The following is a 22,210-nucleotide window of genomic DNA, read 5'->3' on the forward strand; positions in this document are numbered from 1 at the left end:
TGTCTTTTTAAGGAAGCATGATATACTTTAGTGTCTGCAAAAATAAACACTTATGTATTGCTGTGGAAATGTAAAATGATGTCGATGCTTTGGAAAACAGCTCCTCAAAAGTTTAAATATAGAGTTACCATGTGACCTAGAAATTCTACTCTTCGATATATAACCAAGAGAATTAAAACATATGTCTACACAAAAACTTGCTCATAAATGCTCATAACAATGTTATTCATTGCTGGAAGCTGGTCCATCCTTGCTGCTTGACACAGTCGCTACAGGGAAGAAACATCTGCACAGCATATGTTCCAAGGCATACTGTTCTTAATATGTTTGCTCCCCTTCTTAGCGCTATGTGTTCTAACCAGGGCCACCTCCCTGAGAAAGGTTGTTTCCCCAGGTGGGGATTTTTGCCTGGAGTTAGGGATTAACAGGACTAAGGAAGGGAATAAATCAGTAAAACCCCTTAACTAAGTGCCAGGCAGGTAGTTAATCACCTTAACTATGAACAATCACGCTTAAGCTACATAATCTTTACTTAGGATAATCTCCTTCAGTTACTTCCTTATAGCTTAACAGAACAGTAGAATAGTGACCTTGAAATGGAGATAACTAGCCCTAACCTTTGGAATAAGATGGATAGGATTAAACTCAACTGAACTAGATGGAGATGGGATTTTTGGCAAAGGTCAAATAAGAAACTATAGACATGAAACAAGGAACTGTAGAAGGTCAAGGGAGGACCCAAAACATATGATGATGTAACTATAGAGGCATGCTTATAAGATCAAATGGTATAAATACAGATGTAACAGGAGAATAAAGAGAGAACCTGGCTATACTGATCAACTGAACGCTGTCTCCATGTCCTTCATTCTTCGCCGACTCCATCCACACCTTTGGGAACCCTTGGTCTGCTGGGGCCAGACCCCAGCAATTCATAATAGCCAAAATAACAGAAATAACTCAAATGTTATTTGAGTTATTGGATAAACAAAATGTGTAATATCCACAATGGAATATTATTCAAACTTAAAAACAATGAAGCACTGATACATGCTGTAACATGGATGAGCATTGAAAACATTATGTTAAGTGAAAGAAGCCAGACCACATATTATATGGAGGAATGGGGAATAACTGCTAATGCGTACAGAGTTTCTATTTGAGGTGAGAAAAATGATCTGGAATTAGTGGTGATAGTTGCACAACTTCATGACTATAGTAAAGAAAACACTGAATTAGAGACTTTAAAAGGGTGAATATTATGGTATACGTACTATATCTCAAATTTAAAAATTACATCAGGGACCAGGAGGCCAGGACAAATGAGTCTTATAGAAGGTTGAAGCTGTTCGTATTTGGTCTATGGGCCAATGAGAATCTTCTGTGCATACTAAGTGTAACATATAAGAATGGCTAAGCAGTGGTTCTCAACCTTCCTAATGCTGCGACCCTTTAAGACAGTTCCTCATGTTGTGGTGACCCCCAACCATAAAATTATTTTCGTTGCTACTTCATAACTGTAATTTTGCTACTGTTATGAATCGTAATGTAAATATCTGATATGCTATATGTGTTTTCCGATGGTCGTGACCCATAGGTTGAGAACCGCTGGAAGAGTTATTTGGGAAAGACTGTATTTCCAAATAAATGAAGGTCTCTATTACTTGGCAAGTTTAATAAATTCACTTTTGTCTTTCAGTTAGTCTCCATTTTAAATTTTCTTCAGAATGAAGGCCCCACATGGTGGCAATCCCACAGGACCCTCAATGCTTGAGCACTCAATTCTGACCTTGTGTGCCCTTTATTGATAACTTCCAGTTTGCTGTTGGGTGTGTCTCAAGGACAATATTGAATTTCAAGTATTTCTGTTGAGTCTCACTGCTGTATTTTGTTATCCTAGGATATACTAGGCTCCTTTGTGGTTCTCTCTTTTATTAACACTTTAGAGAGTTCATTAGGCAATCCTTTACTAAACCTGTTTATCATTTCATTGTCAAATGATTTTTTTTCATTCCTTAGTAATTCCTTAAATTACTAAGAGGAAGGGAGGGGAGAGAGAGATAGAAACATCAATGATGAGAGAGAATCATCATTTGGCTGCCTCCTGCATGCCCCCACTAGGGATCAAGCCCACAATCTGGGCATATGCCCTGACTGGGAATTGAACTGTGACCTCCTGATTCATAGGTCAACATTCAACCACTGAGCCATACCAGTTAGGCCATTCCTTAGTAATTTTTGTTTTGATTGTTTTAAAGGAGCATTTTTTAGGGAACACATAACAGCACAGATCTAATAAGTCCCTTTCCAAGCTGGCCCTCAAGAGCTTTAATAACTTTTTAATATAAGTATGTCCCATGCAATATTTGGGACATACTTATAGGAAAAAAAATTTAATTGTTTATCTAAAATCCAAATTTAACTGGAAATCCTATATTTTTATTTGCTAAATCTAAAAATCTAATGGTACCCCATAAAGATTATATCATCTTCAAACAAAGGCATTTTTACTTCTTCCTTTCCAATGTGAAAGGCTCTGGCTGAATTTCCAGTACTGTGTTGAGCAGGAGTGGTGAAAGTGGGCAACTTGTGTTGTTCCTGATCTTAAAGGAAAAGTTTTTCTCCTTTCACCATTGAGTATAATGTTAGCTGTGGGCTTTACATATATGGCTCTTATTATGTTGAGGTATGTTCCTTCTATAATCAATTTGTTGAGTGTTTTTTATCATGAAAGGATTTTATATTTTGTCAATGCTTTTCTGCATCTATTGAGATGATTATATAATTTTCATTTTTAATTTTGTTAATGTGATGTATCACATTTATTGATTTGTATATATCAAACCATCTTTGTGTCCTAGGGATAAATCCCACTTGATCATAGTGTATTGTTATGGGTTCACTCAGTGAGATAGACCACCGACTCAGAATTCAAATTTCAGAGCCTTTATTAAGCTGGCCAGCTGACTACAGTTACAGCACCCTACCGAAACAGAGGCTGAACTGCAGCCCAGACTACAGGAATTACAGCATTTTTATTTGCAAAAACCACAAAGTTACAAAACCTTAGTTCCTGACACAGTACAGCATCATTACAGTAACTACCTTCCTATCTATGTGTTCTAGGAACAGAGAGTACTGCATGCTGGGAAGGGGCCATGAGACCATATCTCAAGGCCTGGCCTGATGTCAGTACCTTCCTATCTATGTGTTTTAGGAACAGACAGCACGGTATGACCCATCTGGCCAAAGCGCCAGATATGCAGCCCAGCACAGTATGATACTTTTAATGTGCTCTAGAATTCAGTTTGCTAATATTTTTGTATTTTTAAATCACAGTTGATATACAATATTATATTAGTTTCAGGTGTACAAACCCACAATTAAACATTTATATAACTTAGGAAGTGATCACCCCAGTAACTGTAGTGCCCATCTGACACATGTAGTTATTACAGTATTACTGACTATATTCCCTGTGCTGCACTTTACATCTCCACGACTATTCTGTAACTACTAGAGGCCCAATGCACAAAATTCATGCAAGGCGGTTAGCCCTCACAGCCCTGGCTACCTCAGCCCTCACGGCCCCTGCCCACTGGTTGTTCCAGAAGGTCGTTCTGCCATCTGGTCTAATTAGCATATTAGTTCTTTATTTTTATTTTATTATTATTTTTTTATCGTTCGACTTTTCTTTTTTCTTTTTTTTTATTGCTTAAAGTATTACAAAGGGTATTACATATGTGTCCATTTCCCGCCCCCCCCCCCGCCCTAGACAGTCCCCTAGCCTCCCTTATCCCCCAGTGTCTTATGTCCATTGGTTATGCTTATATGCATACATACAAGTCCTTTGGTTGATCTCTTAGTTCTTTATTATATAGAATTAATTTGTACTTCTAAATCTCTTCACCTTTTCACCCATCCCCCAACACCCCTCCCATTTAGCAACCATCAAAATGCCCTCTGTATCTGTAAGTCTGGATTAAAAACCCAGAAGTGGAATTGCTGTGTCCTTCTTTGTTTCTTATTATAGCCTTTAAAAATATACATATTTTTTCTGGTATAAGTATTGCTACCCCAGCTTCTTTTTCAATTTTTATGAAATATTCTTCTTCATCCCTTTACTTTCAGTCTCTGTGTGCTTTTCAATCTGCAGTGAGTCGCTTGTAAACAGCATATGTAAGGGTCTTTTTTAAAATTATCCATTCATCCATTGTATGCCTTTTGATTGGAGTATTTAATCCATTTGCATTTAAAGTAATTATTGATAGATATGTATTTATTGACATTTTATTATTTATATTTTAAAATGTTTTTATTGATGAGAGAGAGAGAGAGAGAGAGAGAGAGAGAGAGAGAGAGAGAAATGTGAGAAAGAAACATCAATCATTTGCCTCCCATATGCACCCCAACCAGGGTTCAAGTCTGCAACCTGGATATGTGCCCTGACTAGGAATTAAACCAATGACTTTTTGGTGCATGGGACAATGCTCAGTCAACTGAGCCACACCAGCCAGGGCTAATCACATTTGACCATTTTCTTCCTTATTCTTCTTAAAGAAGACTTTTTAACATTTATTTTAATACTGGTTTGGTGGTGATGAACTCCTTTAGCTTTTTCTTATCTGGGAACCTCTTTATCTGTCCTTTAATTCTAAATGATAGCTTTGCTGGGTAGAGTAATCTTGGTTATAGGTCCTTACTTTTCAACACTTTGAATATTTCTTAACAATTCCTTATGGCCTGCAAAGTTTCTGTTGAGAAATCAGCTGATGGCCGTATGGGCGCTCCCTTGTAGGTAACTAACTGCTATTCCCTTGCTGCTCTTAATAGTCTCTATCTTCCACCATAGGCATTTTAATTATGTATCTTGGTGTGGGCCTCTTTGGGTTCATCATTTGGGATTCTCTGTGCTTCCTGGACTTGTATGTCTATTTCCTTCACCTGGTTAGGGAAGTTTTTCCATCATTATTTTTTTTAATATTTTTATTGATTTCAGAGAGGAAGGGAGAGGGAGGGAGAGATAGAAACATCAGTGATGACAGAGAATCATTGATTGGCTGCCTCCTGCACACCCTCACTGGGAATGGCGCCCGCAACCTGGGTATATGCCCTGACCAGAAATCTACCCTTGACCTCTTGGTTCATAGGTTGATACTCAACCACAGAGCCACGCCGGTCATGCCCATCATTATTTTTTCCACAAAGATTTTCAATTACTTGCTCTTTTCTCTTCTCCTTCTGGCACCCTCATAGTGTGAATGTTGGTACACTTGAAGTTGTCCCAGAGACTCCTTACACTATCTTCATTCTTTTTGGTACCCTTTTTATCTTTTCTGATTGCGTGTTTTCTGCTTTTCCAAATTACTAATTTGCGTCTGTTTCACCTACTCTACTGTGGATACCCAGTAATGTATTCTTCATTTCTGACTGGTTCTTTTTTATGCTTTCTATCTCCATTTTTTGTTTCCTATCTCTTTGTTGAAGTTCTCACTGAGATCATTGAACATCCTTATAACCAGTGCTTTGAACTCTGCATGTGGTAGATTGCTGGTCTCCATTTTGTTTAGTTCTTTTTCTGAGGTTTTGTTCTGTTCTTTCATTTGGGACATGTTTCTTTTCTTTCTCATTTTGGCTGCCTCCCTGTGTTTGTCTTTATATATTAGGTAGAGCTGCTATGTCTCCTTGTCTTGGTAGAACAACCTTATGTAGTAGGTGTCCTGTAGGGCCCAGTGGCACAGCCTCCCCAGTCTCCCAAGCCGGGCACTCCAGGTGCCCCTCTCCCCCCCGCCCCCCCATGGGATGTGTGTACTCTGCTATTGTAGTTGAGCCTTGAATGCTGTTGGCACTTCAATGGGAGGGATTTACCTCCAGGCCAATCAGTGCCAAGGATTGGAAGTGATCTCCTGTGGAGGATCTGTTGTGCATGCAGGTCAGTTTCCCCATGTGCCCAGCCTGGAGCTACCAGGCATGAGCTACAGAGTTATCTACAGGTGGCTGCTCCTTGTGCTGAGCTTGGAGGTGCCTGGAAGAGGCCAAGTTGCCAACCAAAGCTGGTTGCCTCTAGTGCCAAGCCTGGGGCCACTTAGCAAGAGGTATGGAGTACACAAAGGCCAGATGCTGCTTGACAGATTTTAGGGACGTTGCAGCATGAGCCAAGATAGGTTATTGGTATGGAACAGCCACTGGAAAGGGCTTGGATGGGGCCCTCAGGTTGGGTGGGGCAGAGTTTCAGGGACTCACCAGGGTGGATGAACAGTGATAGTTAAGTTGATAGAGACTCAGATATGGTGCCCTGATGGCTGTGGGGAAAAGGGGGGGGGGGTGCTCAACAAAGAAACCATGGCTCTGCCAGCACATCTGTCTGGGAGAAAGCTGTCCTTCTAGTTCTCGCCCTGATGCCAAACAATTCAGTTCTCCCTTGTATATCTCTGGCAACTTTGGAGTTGCAGTTGTAGCACTGAAACTCAAAGCAAGTGAGTTCAAATAAGTCCATCTGTGCCCTTTAAGAGAAATACCTGGGACTCCAGGATCCCTCAGTCTCACTCAGCCACAATCTCTGCTTGTTTTTACAGCCAGAATTATGGGGGCTCCTCTGCCTGGCACTCAGACCCTTGGCTGTGCGGTTTGGTGTGAGACTGGGCCCCCTGGCTCCTCAGAGGGGGGTTCCTCTACAGCCAAAATAACCCTCCCTGTTACCACCCCACAGGGTGTGGGATCAGACAGTTTGGCATCTCTGCCCAGCCTATCAGCCTCAATGTGGTTTCTTCTTTATATCCTTAGTTGTAGGACTTCTGTTCAGCTAGATTTTAGGCCAGGGGTGGGCAAACTTTTTGACTTGAGGGCCACAATGGGTTCTTAAACTGGACCAGAGGGCCAGAACAAAAGCATGGATGGAGAGTTTGTGTGAACTAATATAAATTCAAAGTAAACATCATTACATAAAAGGCTACAGTCTTTTTTTTTTTTTTTTTTAGTTTTATTCATTTCAAACAGGCCGGATCCGGCCCGCAGGCCGTAGTTTGCCCACGGCTGTTTTAGGCAGTTCTGAATGATGGTTGTAATTTTGATGTGGTTGTGGGAGGTTCCAAGTACAACTTTTACTTATGCCACCATCTTGACTGGAAGCCCCAGTTTGTTAATATTTTTAGAAGAATTTTTGCCTCTATATTCATCAAGGATATTGGTTTGCAGTTTTATTGTAGCATCCTTTCCTGGCCTAGGTATCAGGGTAATGTTGGCCTGATGAGTTTGGGAGTGTTCCCTCCTCTTCACTATTTTGGAAGAGTTTGAGGATTGGAGTTAGTTTTTCTTTAGATGTTTGTTAGAATTTGCCAGTGAAACCATCTGATTCTGGGCTCTTCTTTGTTGAGAGGTTTTTGTTTACTAATCCAATCTCTTTTTTTAAAGATATATATTTTATTGATTTTTCACAGTGAGGGAGAGGGATAGAGAGTTCGAAACATCCATGAGAGAGAAACATCAATCAGCTGCCTCCTACACACCCGCATCGGGGATGTGCCTGCTACCAAGACACATGCCCCCGATCGGAATCGAACCTGGGACCCTTCAGTCGGCAGGCTGACGCTCCATCCACTGAGCCAAACTGGCTAGGACCCAATCTCTTTATTTATTATTGATCTATTCAGATTTTCATGATTCAGTCATGTGGGTTTTATGTTTCTAGGAATTTCTCCATTTCTTTGACATTATCTTATTTCTTGCATCTGGTCGTTGTAATCTATTATGGTCCTTTGTATTTCTGTGGTATCAGTTACAATATATCCTCTTTCATTTCTGATTTTATTTATTTGAGTCTTCTCTTTTTTTCTTGGTGAGTCTAGCTAAAGATTTGTCCATTTTATTTATTTGTTTTAAAACAGCTCAAGTTCCGGTTATCATTTCTATTGTTTTTCAGATCTCTGTTTCACTTATTTCTGTTCTGATCTTTATTATTTCTTTTTGCTAACACTGGGCCTAGTTTTTTGTTTTTACTAGCTCCTGAGGCATAAATTTAGGTTGTTTATTTGAGATATGTCTTTTTTGTTGTAGGCATTTATTGCTGTGAACTATTTATTGCTGTGAACTACTTTTGCAGCATCACATAGGTTTTGGTTTGGTGTGTTTCCATTTCTGCTGGTTTCTAGATATCTATTTTTTTCACTTCCCTTTCATTTGTTCTTTTGACCCATTGGTTGTTCAGAAGTGTATTGTTTAATTTCCACATATTTTTTAATTTCCCATCTTTCCTCCTTTTAATTATTTCTAGTTTCATACTGTTGTGTTTGGAGAAGATAATTGGAATTATTTTAATATTCTTAAATTTGTCATCACATGTTTTGTGACCTATTCTGGAAATGTTTCGTGATTTATTCTGGAAAGTGTTTCATGGGCACTTGAGAAGAATGTGTATTCTGTTACTGTTGGATGGAATATTCTGTTAGGTTTATTTGGTCTAAACCCGTGGTCGGCAAACTGTGACTCGTGAGCCACATGCGGCTCTTTGGCCCCTTGAGTGTGGCTCTTCCTAAGCCTTAGGAGTACCCTAATTAAGTTAATAACAATGTACCTACCTATATAGTTTAAGTTTAAAAAATTTGGCTCTCAAAAGAAATTTCAATCGTTTTACTATTGATATTTGGCTCTGTTGACTAATGAGTTTGCCGACCACTGGTCTAAACTATGGTTCAAGTCCAATATTTCCTTGTTGATTTTCTCTCTAGATGATCTATTTATTGTTGAAAGTGAGATATAGAATCTTCTACTATTATTGTATTACTATTTCTTCCTTCATATTTGTTAGTATTTGCTTAATATATTTAGGTGCTCCACTGTCAGGTGCATATATATTTACTAGAGGCCCAGCGCAGGATTAAATCGTGCGCGTGTAGGGTCCCCTAGGCCTAGCCTGCAATCAGGGCCATGTCCACCGCCCCCAACACCTTGCATGCTCCGGGACGCTGCCGCCCCTTGCCCTCCACCGGATGCCAGGTTCTCACCTTCCCTGGGCCTGGTGTTCACCCACTTGGAGGATGTCTGTAGGCAGTAGCCCCACTGTGGAGCCACTCTCAGCGCCCTCCCCTTTGGCCATGCCCCTCAGGCCATGTCATCTGGTATCGGGATGCGGGATGTCCTTCTGCTCCACCGGCCTCTGCTCCGTCTGGGCTCGGGTAGTGACCGCAGCCGCCGCCACAGTCACCGTGCAAGAGTAAAGCTGGCAGGCCGGACTCCCCCTCGCACCTCTCAAAGGTTAGCCCCGCCCTGTTGAATCCAGCCAATCCGGGAGCCCTGCTGCCCCACCTCCAGCCAATCCACTCCCCACCAGCCGCCCCCCCCAGGCCCCGCCCCGCACCGCAACTGCCTTCCCAACCACCCTTGAGGCTCTCAGTCTTTTGAGCTGAACCTTGCAACCCAGTGAAGGTAACTGAAGTCTGAGGCTGAGTGTGAGCACAGCTCCGCTCTGTTCCTTCCCATGGAGCCTGTCCTATCCCTCTGTGCCAAGTGCTCAGGTCCCGCCCCTCCCTGAGGTCAAGGGCCTATTCTGCCTCCCCGCAGCCGCCTGCCTCCCCCTGCCTCCTGCTCCCTCCATACCCCTGCCGCCCACTGTGCCCAGGCCACCCACAGCGCCCTGACTCCGCTCCCGCCACTGCAGCCTTGGTTCTGTTCCTGTCTCTGCTGACTCTACTTTGCTCCCTTCTGCAGCACTTGGCTTCCTTCTACTACCTTGTCTTCAGTCTTCACTCCCAGCCAGTATATGCAAATTAACCGCCATCTTGGTTGGGTTAATTTGCATATGGTCGCTCTGATTGGCTGGTGGGCATAGTGAAGGTACGGTCAATTAGCATCTTTGTCTTTTATTAGTGTAGATAATCATTACATCTTCCTGATGAATTGACCCTTTTATCATTATGTAGTGATGTTCTTTGTCTCTTGTTAGTGTTTTTGGCTTAAATTCTATTTTGTATAACTATCCAAATATCTTTTTCCATCCCTTAAGTTTGAGCTTATGTGTGCCTTTAAAATTGAAGTGAGTCTCTGTAGACAGCATATAGTTGGGTCTTTAAAAAACAACAACACAGGAGGAGCAAGATGGCGGCGGTATAGGCAGACGCGTCCCAGGTCGTGTCCCGGAGCAAATGGAGTGAGCAGCTGAAACTAGTAACATCCACCCCGAATTGGCGAAATTGCTCAGCTGGTGAGACGGTTTGCAGCCGGGAAGAGCAGAACTCCCCTGGAAAGCAGATCCAAGCAACATAAACCTCCTGAGCACCAATACCCTCTGCTGAGGAACAGCAGCTGTACATGAAACCTCGCCCCACCAGCCAGAAGAGCCACCACAGCTGTGAACAGCACCCACCAGAGGGGCTGCTGCCAACTGAAGAGCAGCTGCTACCGCAACCGCCTGAAGAGCAACCACAGACCAAGGAGTCACTGCCACCAAGGGAGCAACCACTGAACGACTCAACATCTAGATATGTCAGTGAGATCAAACATGGGTAGACAAAGAAACCCCCAAAGGAAAGAGAAGGAGGACTCTCCAGAAAAGCAGCTAAGTAGTACAGAGGCATGCAACATGACAGAAAAAGAATTCAGAATAAGGGTCCTAGAGTGCATAAACTGGATGGAGGAAAAAATCGACAACCTCTGCAAGAAGCTAGAAGAAACAGATGAAAAAATCAACAACTTAAGTAAGACCCAAGAAGAAATGAAGAGTGATATAGCTGCAATGAAAAACTCCATTGGAAGTATCAACAGTAGACTAGGAGAAGCGGAGGACCGAATTAGTGAATTAGAAGACAAGGAAGCAAAACACACCCAAACTGAACTGCAATTGGAGAAAAAAATTAAAAGACAGGAGGAGAGCCTAAGGGAGCTTTGGGACAACATGAAACGAAACAACATACGATTAATAGGGGTGCCAGAACAACAGAAGGATGAACAAGGATTAGAAAACCTATTAGAAGAAATATTATCAGAAAATTTCCCTGAGGTGGGGAAGAAAAAAGTCACACAAGCCCAGAGAGTCCCAAACAAGGTGAACCCGAAAAGACCCACACCAAGACACATCATAATTACCATGACAAACGTTCAGGACAAAGAGAGAATCTTACAGGCTGCAAGAGAGAGACGGAAAGTTACATACAAGGGATCTCCCATTAGATTGTCAAATGATTTCTCAACAGAAACACATCAGGCCAGAAAAGAATGGACAGAAATTTAAAAAGTGATGCAAAGCAAAGGACTGAATAAAAGAATACTCTATCCAGCAAGGCTATCATTCAAACTTGAAGGGGAAATAAGAAGCTTCACAGACAAAAAAAGGCTAAGGGAGTTTATCACCACCAAGCCAGCAATGCAAGGAATGCTAAAGGGACTGGTATAAAAAGAAGAAATAAAAAGCTCAGAAAGAAAACAGCCACACAAAAACAGAAATGGCTACAAACAAGTACCTTTCAATAATAACTTTAAACATAAATGGACTAAATGCTCCAATCAAAAGACATCGAGTGGCTGAATGGATAAAAAAACATGACCCATACATGTGCTGTCTACAAGAAACCCACCTCATCAGAAGGGACTCACACAGACTGAAAGTGAAAGGATGGAAAAATATCTTTCAGGCAAATGGAAAGGAAAAGAAAGCTGGGGTAGCAATACTTATATCGGACAAAATAGACCTTAAAGTGAAGCCCATAACAAGAGATAAGGAAGGCCACTTCATAATACTAAAGGGATCAATACAACAAGAAGATATAACTCTGGTAAACATATATGCATCCAATGCAGGAGCACCCAAATTCATAAAAAAAACTCCTGGAAGATATCAATGGAGAGATCGACAACAATACAATCATAGTAGGGGACTTTAATACACCACTGACAGCACTGGATAAGTCCTCTAGACAAACAATCAGCAAAGATACAGCAATCCTAAATGACTCACTAGATCAGATGGACTTAATAGACATCTTCAGAACACTTCACCCCAGAGCCAGGGAATATACATTCTACTCAAATGCTCATAAGACATATTCAAATATAGACCATATATTGGGTCACAAGCAAAGTATCCACAAATTCAAGAAGCTTGAAATCATAAAAAGCATCTTCGCAGACCATGATGGCATAATATTAGAAATAAACTACAATAAAAACAACCCAAAATACTCAAACACCTGGAAGCTGAATAGCATGCTATTAAATATTGATTGGGTTACCAATGAAATCAAAGAAGAAATTCAAAACATCCTGGAAACTAATGACAATGAAAACACAACAATCCAAAACCTATGGGACACAATGAAAGCAGTCCTGAGAGGGAAGTTTATAGCTCTACAGGCCTATCTCAAAAAACAAGAAAAAATGGTAGTAAATCATCTAACTCTACAACTCAAAGAATTAGAAAGAGAGCAACAAGAAAACCCCAGAGTGAGCAGAAGGAAGGAGATAATAAAGATTAGAGCAGAAATAAATGACATAGAGACCAAAAAAACAATACAGAAAATCAATGAAACCAAGAGCTGGTTCTTTGAAAGGGTAAGCAAGATTGACAAACCTCTAGCCAGACTCACCAAGAAGCAAAGAGAGAGGACCCAAATAAACAAAATCAGAAACGATAGAGGCAAAATAACAACAGACCCCACAGAAATACAAATGATTGTTAAAAAATACTATGGACAGCTCTACTCCAACAAACTAGACAACCTGGAGGAAATGGACAAATTCCTAGAAAAATACAACATTCCAAAACTCAATCAGGAAGAATCTAAAATCTCAACAGGCCAATAACTATGGAAGAAATTGAAGCAGTCATCAAAAAGTTTCCAGCAAACAAAAGCCCAGGACCAGACGGCTTCACAGGGGAGTTTTACCAAACATTCAAGGAAGAACTAAAACCTATCCTCCTCAGACTACTACAAAAAATTCAAGAGGAAGGAACACTTCCAAGCTCATTCTATGAAGCCAGCATCACCCTAATACCAAAACCAGGTAAAGAAACACAATGAAAGAGAATTACAGGCCTATATCCCTCATGAACATAGATGCCAAAATCCTCAACAAAATCTTAGCAAATCGGATCCAGCAGTACATCAGAAAGATCATACACCACGACCAAGTAGGATTTATCCCAGGGATGCAAGGATGGTACAATATCCGCAAATCAATAAACGTGATACATCACATAAACAAATTGAAAGAAAAAAACCACATGGTCATATCAATTGATGCAGAAAAAGCATTTGACAAAATTCAACACCCATTTTTGATAAAAGCTCTCAGCAAGGTGGGAGTAGAAGGATCATACCTCAACATAATAAAAGCCATATATGACAAACCCACAGCCAACATCATACTCAATGGACAAAAACGAAAACCATTTCCCCTAAGAACAGGAACAAGACAGCGATGCCCCCTCTCACCACTCCTGTTCAACATAGTACTGGAAGTGTTAGCCATTGCAATTCGGCAAGAAGAAGAAATAAAAGGCATCCAAATTGGAAAAGAAGAAGTAAAACTGTCCTTATTTGCAGACGACATGATATTATACATACAAAACCCTAGAGACTCCATCAAAAAGCTACTAGACTTAATACATGAATTTGGCAATGTAGCAGGATACAAAATTAACCCCAAGAAATCTGAGGCATTTCTATACACCAATAGTGAACTTTCAGAAATAGAGATTATAAAAACAATCCCGTTTACTATCGCACCAAAAAAATTAAGCTACCTAGGAATAAACTTAACTAAAGAGGTAAAAGACCTACTCAGAAAACTACAGGACATTGAAAAAAGATATAGAGGAAGACATAAACCGATGGAAGAACATACCGTGTTCATGGATTGGTAGAATCAACATCATTAAAATGTCCATACTACCCTAAGCAATCTATAAATTCAACGCACTCCCCATTAAAATACCAACGGCATACTTCATATATCTAGAACGAACTCTCCAAAAATTCATCTGGAATAAAAAAAGACCCCGAATAGCTGCAGCAATCCTGAAAAAGACCAAAGTAGGTGGGATCTCAATACCAAATATCAAGTTGTATTATAAAGCCACTGTTCTCAAAACTGCCTGGTACTGGCACAAGAATAGGCATATAGATCAATGAAATAGAATAGAGAGCCCAGAAATCGGCCCGAACCAATATGCTCAATTAATATTTGACAAAGGAGGCAAGAACATACAATGGAGCCGAGATAGTCTCTTCAATAAATGGTGTTGGGAAAATTGGACAGATATATGCAAGAAAATGAAGCTAGACCACCAACTTACACCATACACAAAAATAAACTCAAAATGGATAAAGGACTTAAATGTAAGACGGGAAACCATAAAAATTCTAGAAGGATCCAAAGGCAACAAAATCTCAGACATATGCCAAAGCAATTTCTTCAATGATACAGCTCCTAGGGCACTTGAAACTAAAGAGAAAATGAACAAATGGGACTACATCAAAATAAGAAGCTTCTGCACAGCAAAAGAAACCATCAACAAAACAACGAGAAAACCCACTGTGTGGGAAAACATATTTGCCAATGTCATATCTGATAAGGGCCTAATCTCCAAAATTTATAGGGAACTCATACAACTCAACAAAAGGAAGATAAACAATCCAATCAAAAAATGGGCAAAGGACCTAAATAGACACCTTTCAAAAGAGGACATTCAGAAAGCCAAGAGACATATGAAAACATGCTCCAAGTCACTAATCATCCGAGAGATGCAAATCAAAACAACAATGAGGTACCATCTCACACCTGTCAGAATGGCTATCATCAACAAATCCACAAACGACAAGTGCTGGAGAGGATGTGGAGAAAAAGGAACACTTGTGCCCTGCTGGTGGGAATGCAAACTGGTGCAGCCACTATCGAAGACAGTATGGAGTTTCCTCAAAAAACTGAAAATGGAACTCCCATTTGACCCTGTGATCCCACTTCTAGGAATATATCCCAAGAAACCAGAAACACCAATCAGAAAGGATATATGCACCCCTATGTTCATAGCAGCACAATTCACCATAGCTAAGATTTGGAAACAGCCTAAGTGCCCATCAGTAGATGAATGGATAAGAAAACTGTTGTACATCTATACGATGGAATACTATGCTGCTCTAAAAAGGAAGGAACTCTTACCATTTGCAGCAGCATGGATGGAACTGGAGAGCATTATGCTAAGTGAAATAAGCCAGTCAATGAAGGAAAAATACCACATGATCTCACTCATTCATGGATAATAGAGACCATTATAAACTTTTGAACAATAATAGATACAGAGGCAGAGCTGCCTCAAACAGATTGTCAAAGTGCAGCGGGAAGGCCGGGGAGGGTTGGGGGGCAGGAGGTAGGGGGGTAAGAGATCAACTAAAGGACTTGTATGCATGCATATAAGCATAACCAGTGGACATAAGACATTGGGGGATAGGGGAGGCTAGGGGACTGTCTAGGGCGGGGGGATAAAATGGACACATATGTAATATCCTTTGTAATACTTTAAGCAATAAATTAAAAAAAAGAAAGATAAATAAATACTGAAATTTTTCCAAATGTATACAAAAGTACATACAAAGATATTATGTGCAGTATTTATTGGTTAAATAAATAAGTGGTATTTGAAATTCATATGGAGCCTTCTACTCTGAGGTTTGTTTAATAATTCAAAGTAAACTAGTGATAAAGAGAGCAATGCATTGGGTGAATTGCTTATTAATTTTGTTAATAGAATTTAATAAAGCGATTTGGTTGTATAATATATAAAAAAATAATAATAATAAACAACAACAATTCATCCATGTCTTTGAATTGGAAAATTCAATCCATTACATTTAGAGTAATTATTGAGAGGTAGGAACTGATATGTAATAATGTCCAAAACTGTAGAAAAATTTTATAAGAGTTTATTTGAGCCAAATTGTTGCCAATGTAAAAACATTTTAGAGAATTTTTTTACATTGAAAAACCTGTAGAGAATTTTATTTGAATCAAACTGACAACATATGCCCAGCGAGCAAGATCTTGAATGCCCCAGAGAATAACAGTTTTGCAGCCTCTTTTATGCATTTGAAATTAAGGAGGGAGCATATTACATGGAGGTAGGAGAAAGCAAGGTGGGGATTGGATTACAGGATAGTTAACAAGATTGTGTGCTCCCTTGAGGGTGGTTACATCTTACAGTAAAACCTTGGTAATAACTGACTAATTTGGACAAGGAGGTGTTGCTTAAAGCCTAAAGTCCATCCTATCGAATAAAAGAGAAACATGGTAATTAGCGTATGACCGCTACCCTTCCCATTGGCTAATCAGGGCGATATGCAAATTAACGGCCAGCCAATATGGTGGCCGGCAGCCAGGCAGCTTGAAACTAACATGAGGCTTGCTTGCTTCAGTGACGGAGGGAACCAACGTTCCCTGCCTGCCTTGCCGGCCTCTGAGCCTACAGTCTGAAACATTGTTACAAATATAGAAGCTAAACAAAACCCCAGAAACCTGCTTTCAGCCCGCCGGGATCTCAGAGCTGGAGTTGAAACAGTGTTTCGATTATAGAACCCAAACAAAACAGAAACCTGCTTTCTGCAGCAGAGGCCTCAGAGCTGGAGCCAGAGCTAAAGCTGGCCCGGAATTAAAAAAAAGAAAAAAAGGAATGGTTGGGAGCTTTAGTCACCCGCCAGCCTGAAAACAGCCCTCAGCCCCTCACCCAGGCTGGCCAGGCACCCAAGTGGGGACCCCCACGCTGAATGGTGTGTGACCAGCTGCAAACAGCCATCATCCCCTCACCCAGGCTGGCCAGGCACCCCAGTGGGGACCCCCACCCTGATCCAGGACACACTTCAGGGCAAACCAGTCAGCCCCACCCATGCACCAGGCCTCTATCCTATATAGTAAAAGGGTAATATGCCTCCCAGCACCGGGATCAGCGTGACAGGGGGCAGCACCCAAACCCGCTGATCGCCCTGCAGCTCTGTGTGTGACAGGGTGCGGTGCCCCAACCCCCTGATAGGCCCTGCTCTGTGTGTGATGGGGTAGAGCCATAACCTCCCCATCAGCCCTGCCCTGAGTGTGACAGTGGCGGCGCCCCAACACCCTGATCGGCCCTGCTCTGTGGGTGACGGGGCGGTGCCCCAACTCCCCTATCGGCCCTACTCTGTGAGTGACAGGGGGGAGTTCCTCAACCCCCTGATCGGCCCTGCTCTGTGCATGACAGGAGGGAGCTCCCCAACCCCCTGATCGACCCTGCTCTGTGCGTGACAGGGTAAGGAGCCCCAACCCCCCTGATGGGCCCTGCTCTGAGCATGACTGAGGGTGGCATCGCAACCTCCCAATCCGCCCTGCTCTGTGCATGACAGGGGGTGGCGCCCCAACTCCCCAATCGGCCCTGCTCTGAGCCCGATCAGGGGCTGCACCTAGGGATTGGGCCTGCCCTCTGCCACCTGGGAGCAGGCCTAAGCCAGCAGGGCGTTATTTCCCGAGGGGTCCCAGACTGCGAGAGGGCACAGGCCAGGCTGAGGGGTCCCCCCTTCCCCCCTGAGTGCACAAATTTTTGTGCACCAGGCCTCTAGTTATATAATAAAATAGGTTTTCAGAATATAATAAAGTATGTTTCCAGAATGTGTATGTTAAAAAACTGACAAATTTCTTAGTTTACCTATTTTTACTTATATAGACACTAGAGGCCCAGTGCACGAATTTGTGCATGGGTGGGGTCCAGCCAGCCCAGACCCAATCAGGGAAGATCGGAGGAGATGGTGGGAGGTTGGCTGGCCGGCCCGGCCCTGACTGGGCCCAATCAGGGGCCAGCAGCCAGGGGAGGGGCCACAAGCAGTTTGCCAGTTGGCCCTGCCCCCTATTGGGGTGAGGGGGGTGATCAGGGGCAGGGCCTGCTAGCGGGCCCATTGGAGGCAGGATCGGCTGGGAGAAGGGGCTGCAGGCCTATTGGGTGGGGCGGGCTGATCAGGGGAAGGGCCAGCCTGGGAAAAGGGCTGAAGGGCCACGGGAGGTTGGCCGGCCAGCCCCACCCCACAATTGGGCCACTTTGCTGGCTGCAGTGGGCGTCATAGCAACTGGTCATTCCAGTCGTTACAGCATTCTGGTCACTGGCTTTACATATATACACTAGAGGTCTGGTGCACAAAAATTTGTGCACTCGGGGGAGGGGGGTCCCTCAGCCCGGCCTGTGCCCTCTCCCAGTCTGGGACGCCTCGGGAGATAACGACCTGCTGGCTTAGGCCTGCTCCCAGGTGGCAGAAGGCAGGCCCAATCCCTAGGTGCAGCCCCTGGTCAGGCTCAGAGTAGGGCCAATTGGGGACTTGCGGCGACGCCCCCTGTCATGCACAGAGCAGGGCGGATCGGGAGGTTGTGATGCCACCCTCAGTCACGCTCAGGGTAGGGCTGATTGGGGGGTTGGGGCTCCGCCCCCTGTCACACTCAAGGCAGAGTTGATGGGGAGGTTGCGGCTCCACCCCCTGTAACGCACAGGGCAGGGCCAATCAGGGGGTTGGGGTGCCGCACCGTCACACACAGAGCCGCAGGGCGATCAGGGGGTTCAGTAGCTCCCCCTATCAAGCACAGAGCAGGGCTGATCAGGAGGTTGGGGCGCCTTCCCCTGTCACGAACAGAGCAGGGCGGATAGGGAAGTTGTGGCCCCGCCCCCTGTCACACACGGAGCCACAGAGCGATCAGGGGGTTTGGGCGCTGCCCCCTGTCACACTGATCCTGGTGCCGGGAGGCCTCTCAGCTCTGCTGATCCCGGTGCTGGGAGGCCTCGAGGCTCTGCTGATCCCGGTGCTGGGAGGCATATTACCCTTTTACTATATAGGATAGAGGCCTGGTGCACGGGTGGGGCTGGCTGGTTTGCCCTGAAGTGTGTCCTGGATCAGGGTGGGGGTCCCCACTGGGGTGCCTGGCCAGCCTGGGTGAGGGGCTGAGGGCTGTTTTCAGGCTGGCGGGTGACTGAAGCTCCCAACTGCTCCTTTTTTTCTTTTCTTTTTATTCTAGGCCAGCTTTAGCTCTGGCTCCAGCTCTGAGGCCTCTGTTGCTGAAAGCAGAAATCTGGTTTGTTCGGGTTCTATAATCAAAACACTGTATCAACTCCAGCTCTGAGATCCCGGCGGGCTGAAAGCAGGTTTCTGGGGTTTTGTTTAGCTTCTATATTTGTAACAATGTTTCAAACTGCAAGCTCAGAGGCCGGCAAGGCAGGCGGGGAATGTTGGTTTCTCTGTCACTGAAGCAAGCAAGCCTCATGTTAGTTTCAAGCTGCCTGGCTGCCGGGCACCATCTTGGCTGGCAGTTAATTTGCATATCTCGCTGATTAGCCAATGGGAAGGGTAGCGGATATATGCTAATTACCATGTTTCTCTTTTATTAGATAGAATTAGAGGCCCGGTGCACAAAAATTTGTGCACTGGTGGGGGCGGGGGGCCCTCAGCCCGGCCTGTGCCCTCTTGCAATCTGGGACCCCTCGGGAGATAACGACTTGCTGGTTTAGGCCTGCTCCCAGTGGCAGAGGGCAGGCCCAATCCCTAGGTGCAGCCCCTTGGTCGCGCTCAGAGCAGGGCCGATTGGGGAGTTGGGGCGCCGCCCCCTGTCATGCACAGAGCAGTGCTGATCAGGGGGTTGGGGCGCCGCACCCTGTCACACACAGAGCCAAAGGGCGATCAGTGGGTTGGGGAGCTCCCCCCTATCAGGCACACAGCAGGACTGATCAAGGGGTTGGGGCGCCTTCCCCTGTCATGAACAGAGCAGGGTGGATAGGGAGGTTGTGACCCCGCCTCCTGTCACACACAGAGCTGCAGCGCAATCAGGGGTTTTGGCGCTGCCCCCTGTCTCACTGATCCCAGTGCGGGGAGGCCTTGAGGTTCTGCTGATCCTGGTGCTGGGAGGCATATTACCCTTTTACTATATAGGATAGAGGCCTGGTGCACAGGTGTGGGCCGGCTGGTTTGCCCTGAAGGGTGTCCCGGATCAGGGTGGGGGTCCCCACTGGGGTGCCTGGCCAGCGTGGATGAGGGGATGATGGCTGTTTGCAGCTGGTCACACAGCCTTCAGGGTGGGGGTCCCCACTGGGGTGCCTGGCCAGTCTGGGTGAGGGGCTGAGGGCTGTTTTCAGGCTGGCGAGTGACTGAAGCTCCCAACCATTCCTTTTTTTCTTTTTCTTTTTATTCTGGGCCAGCTTTAGCTCTGAGGCTTGGCTCCAGCTCTTAGGCCTCAGCTGCTGAAAGGAGGTACCTGGTTTGTTTGGGTTCTATAATCGAAACACTGTTTCAACTCCAGCTCTGAGATCCCGGCGGGCTGAAAGCCATAACCTCACCCACAGAGCAGGGCCAATCAGGGGGTTGGGGCGCTGCCACTGTCACACTCAGGGCAGGGCCAATCAGGGGGTTGGGGCGCCGCACCCTGTCACACACAGAGCCGCAGGGTGATCAGGGGGTTCAGGAGCCCCCCCTATCAGGCACAGAGCAGGGCTGATCAGGGGGTTGGGGCGCCTTCCCCTGTCACGAACAGAGCAGGGCGGATAGGGAAGTTGTGGCCCCACCCCCTGTCACACATAGAGCCACAGGGCGATCAGGGGTTTGGGGCGCCACCACTGTCACACTCACAACCCCCTGATCGGCCCTGCTGTGTGTGATAGGGGTGCGGCACCCCTATCCCCCCCTCCACCGGCCCTGCTCTGTGTGTGATGGGGTAGAGCCATAACCTCCCCATTGAGGTTATGGCATTTTTATATTAACAGGGTGTTAATTTTCAGGTTTCTGGGGTTTTGTTTAGCTTCTATATTTGTAACAATGTTTCAAACTGCAAGCTCAGAGGCCGGCAAGGCAGGCGGGGAACGTTGGTTCCCTCCGTCACTGAAGCAAGCAAGCCTCATGTTCGCTTCAAGCTGCCTGGCTGCCGGCCGCCATCTTGGCTGGCCGTTAATTTGCATATTGCCCTGATTAGCCAATGGGAAGGGTAGTGGACGTACGGCTAATTACCATGTTTCTCTTTTATTAGATAGGACTAGAGGCCCGGTGCACAAAATTCATGCATTGGAGTGGGGGTCCCTAAGCTGGCCTGCGCCCTCTCGCAGTCTAAGAGCCCTCAGGGGATGTCCAATTGATGGCTTATGCTTGCTCCCTGTCTCCATCACTGCTGCTGCGCTTGCCAGCCATGAGCCTGGCTTCTGGGAGCGCACTGTGGGAGCGCACTGACCACCAGGGGGCAGCTCCTGCATTGAGCGTCTTTGCCCTGGTGGTCAGTGTATGTCACAGCGCTGGTCGTTCCGCCATCGGGCCAAAACCAGCTCTTTGACATCCCCCGAGGGGTCCTAGATTCCAAGAGCGTGCAGGCCAGGCTGAGGGACCCCACTGGTGCATGATTGGGGCCGGGGAGGGATGTGGGAAGTTGGCCAGCTGGGGAGGGACTGCGGGAGTACTCCATGGCGTGTTCAGCCTGTCTTGCTCAGTTTCGATCGGCCAGACCCCAGGAGCAAGCTAAACTACCGGTCAGAGAGTCTGTCCCCTGCTGGTCAGTGCACATATATCACAGTGACTGGATGACCAGTCAACTGTCTGCTCCCTGGTGGTCAGTGCACATCATAGCGAGCAGTTCATCAGCCTTAGCATATCATTAGCATTTTATGCTTTGATTGGTTGAACAGCCAACCGGATGACCGAACACTTACCATATTAGGCTTTTATTATATAGTATAGATGTTTATGTAATTAAAATTAAGTATGTATAAAAAGTTTAATTTCACAGAAAATTCTTCTATATGTAGTACTGTAATACTGTATTTAGACTGAATAGGTCTAGTACATGTGTGCATTCATCAGACACAGAGAGTAAACAAATGCACAGGGCTGGGGCATGGCTTAGCACAGGTGGGAACATCAGCCAGTTGTGTTAAAACTGCTGCAGAAAGTCATGCCACAGGACAACAGAATCAATTATCTTGTGCGATAAGGTGTTATCATGTGCTAAACATTTGCCAAACTGTTTACAAGGGGTAACACTTGGATTTAAATATGTTGATCACAGTTGTAAATACGTCAGAGAAGTTGCTACAGTGTTTTTCCCAACATATGGCATATTCACTAAAATTTGTTAAAAATAACAGTGAATTCATAACAAAAACAATAACCTGTTAATTATAAGCCAATCTTGGAAAAAGCATTTTTTTTAAAAATATATTTTATTGATTCTTTCACAGAAAAGAAGGAAGAGG

Source organism: Myotis nattereri (assembly GCF_964212035.1).
Source record: "Myotis nattereri genome assembly, chromosome: 1".
In the NCBI taxonomy this organism is placed as follows: domain Eukaryota; kingdom Metazoa; phylum Chordata; class Mammalia; order Chiroptera; family Vespertilionidae; genus Myotis; species Myotis nattereri.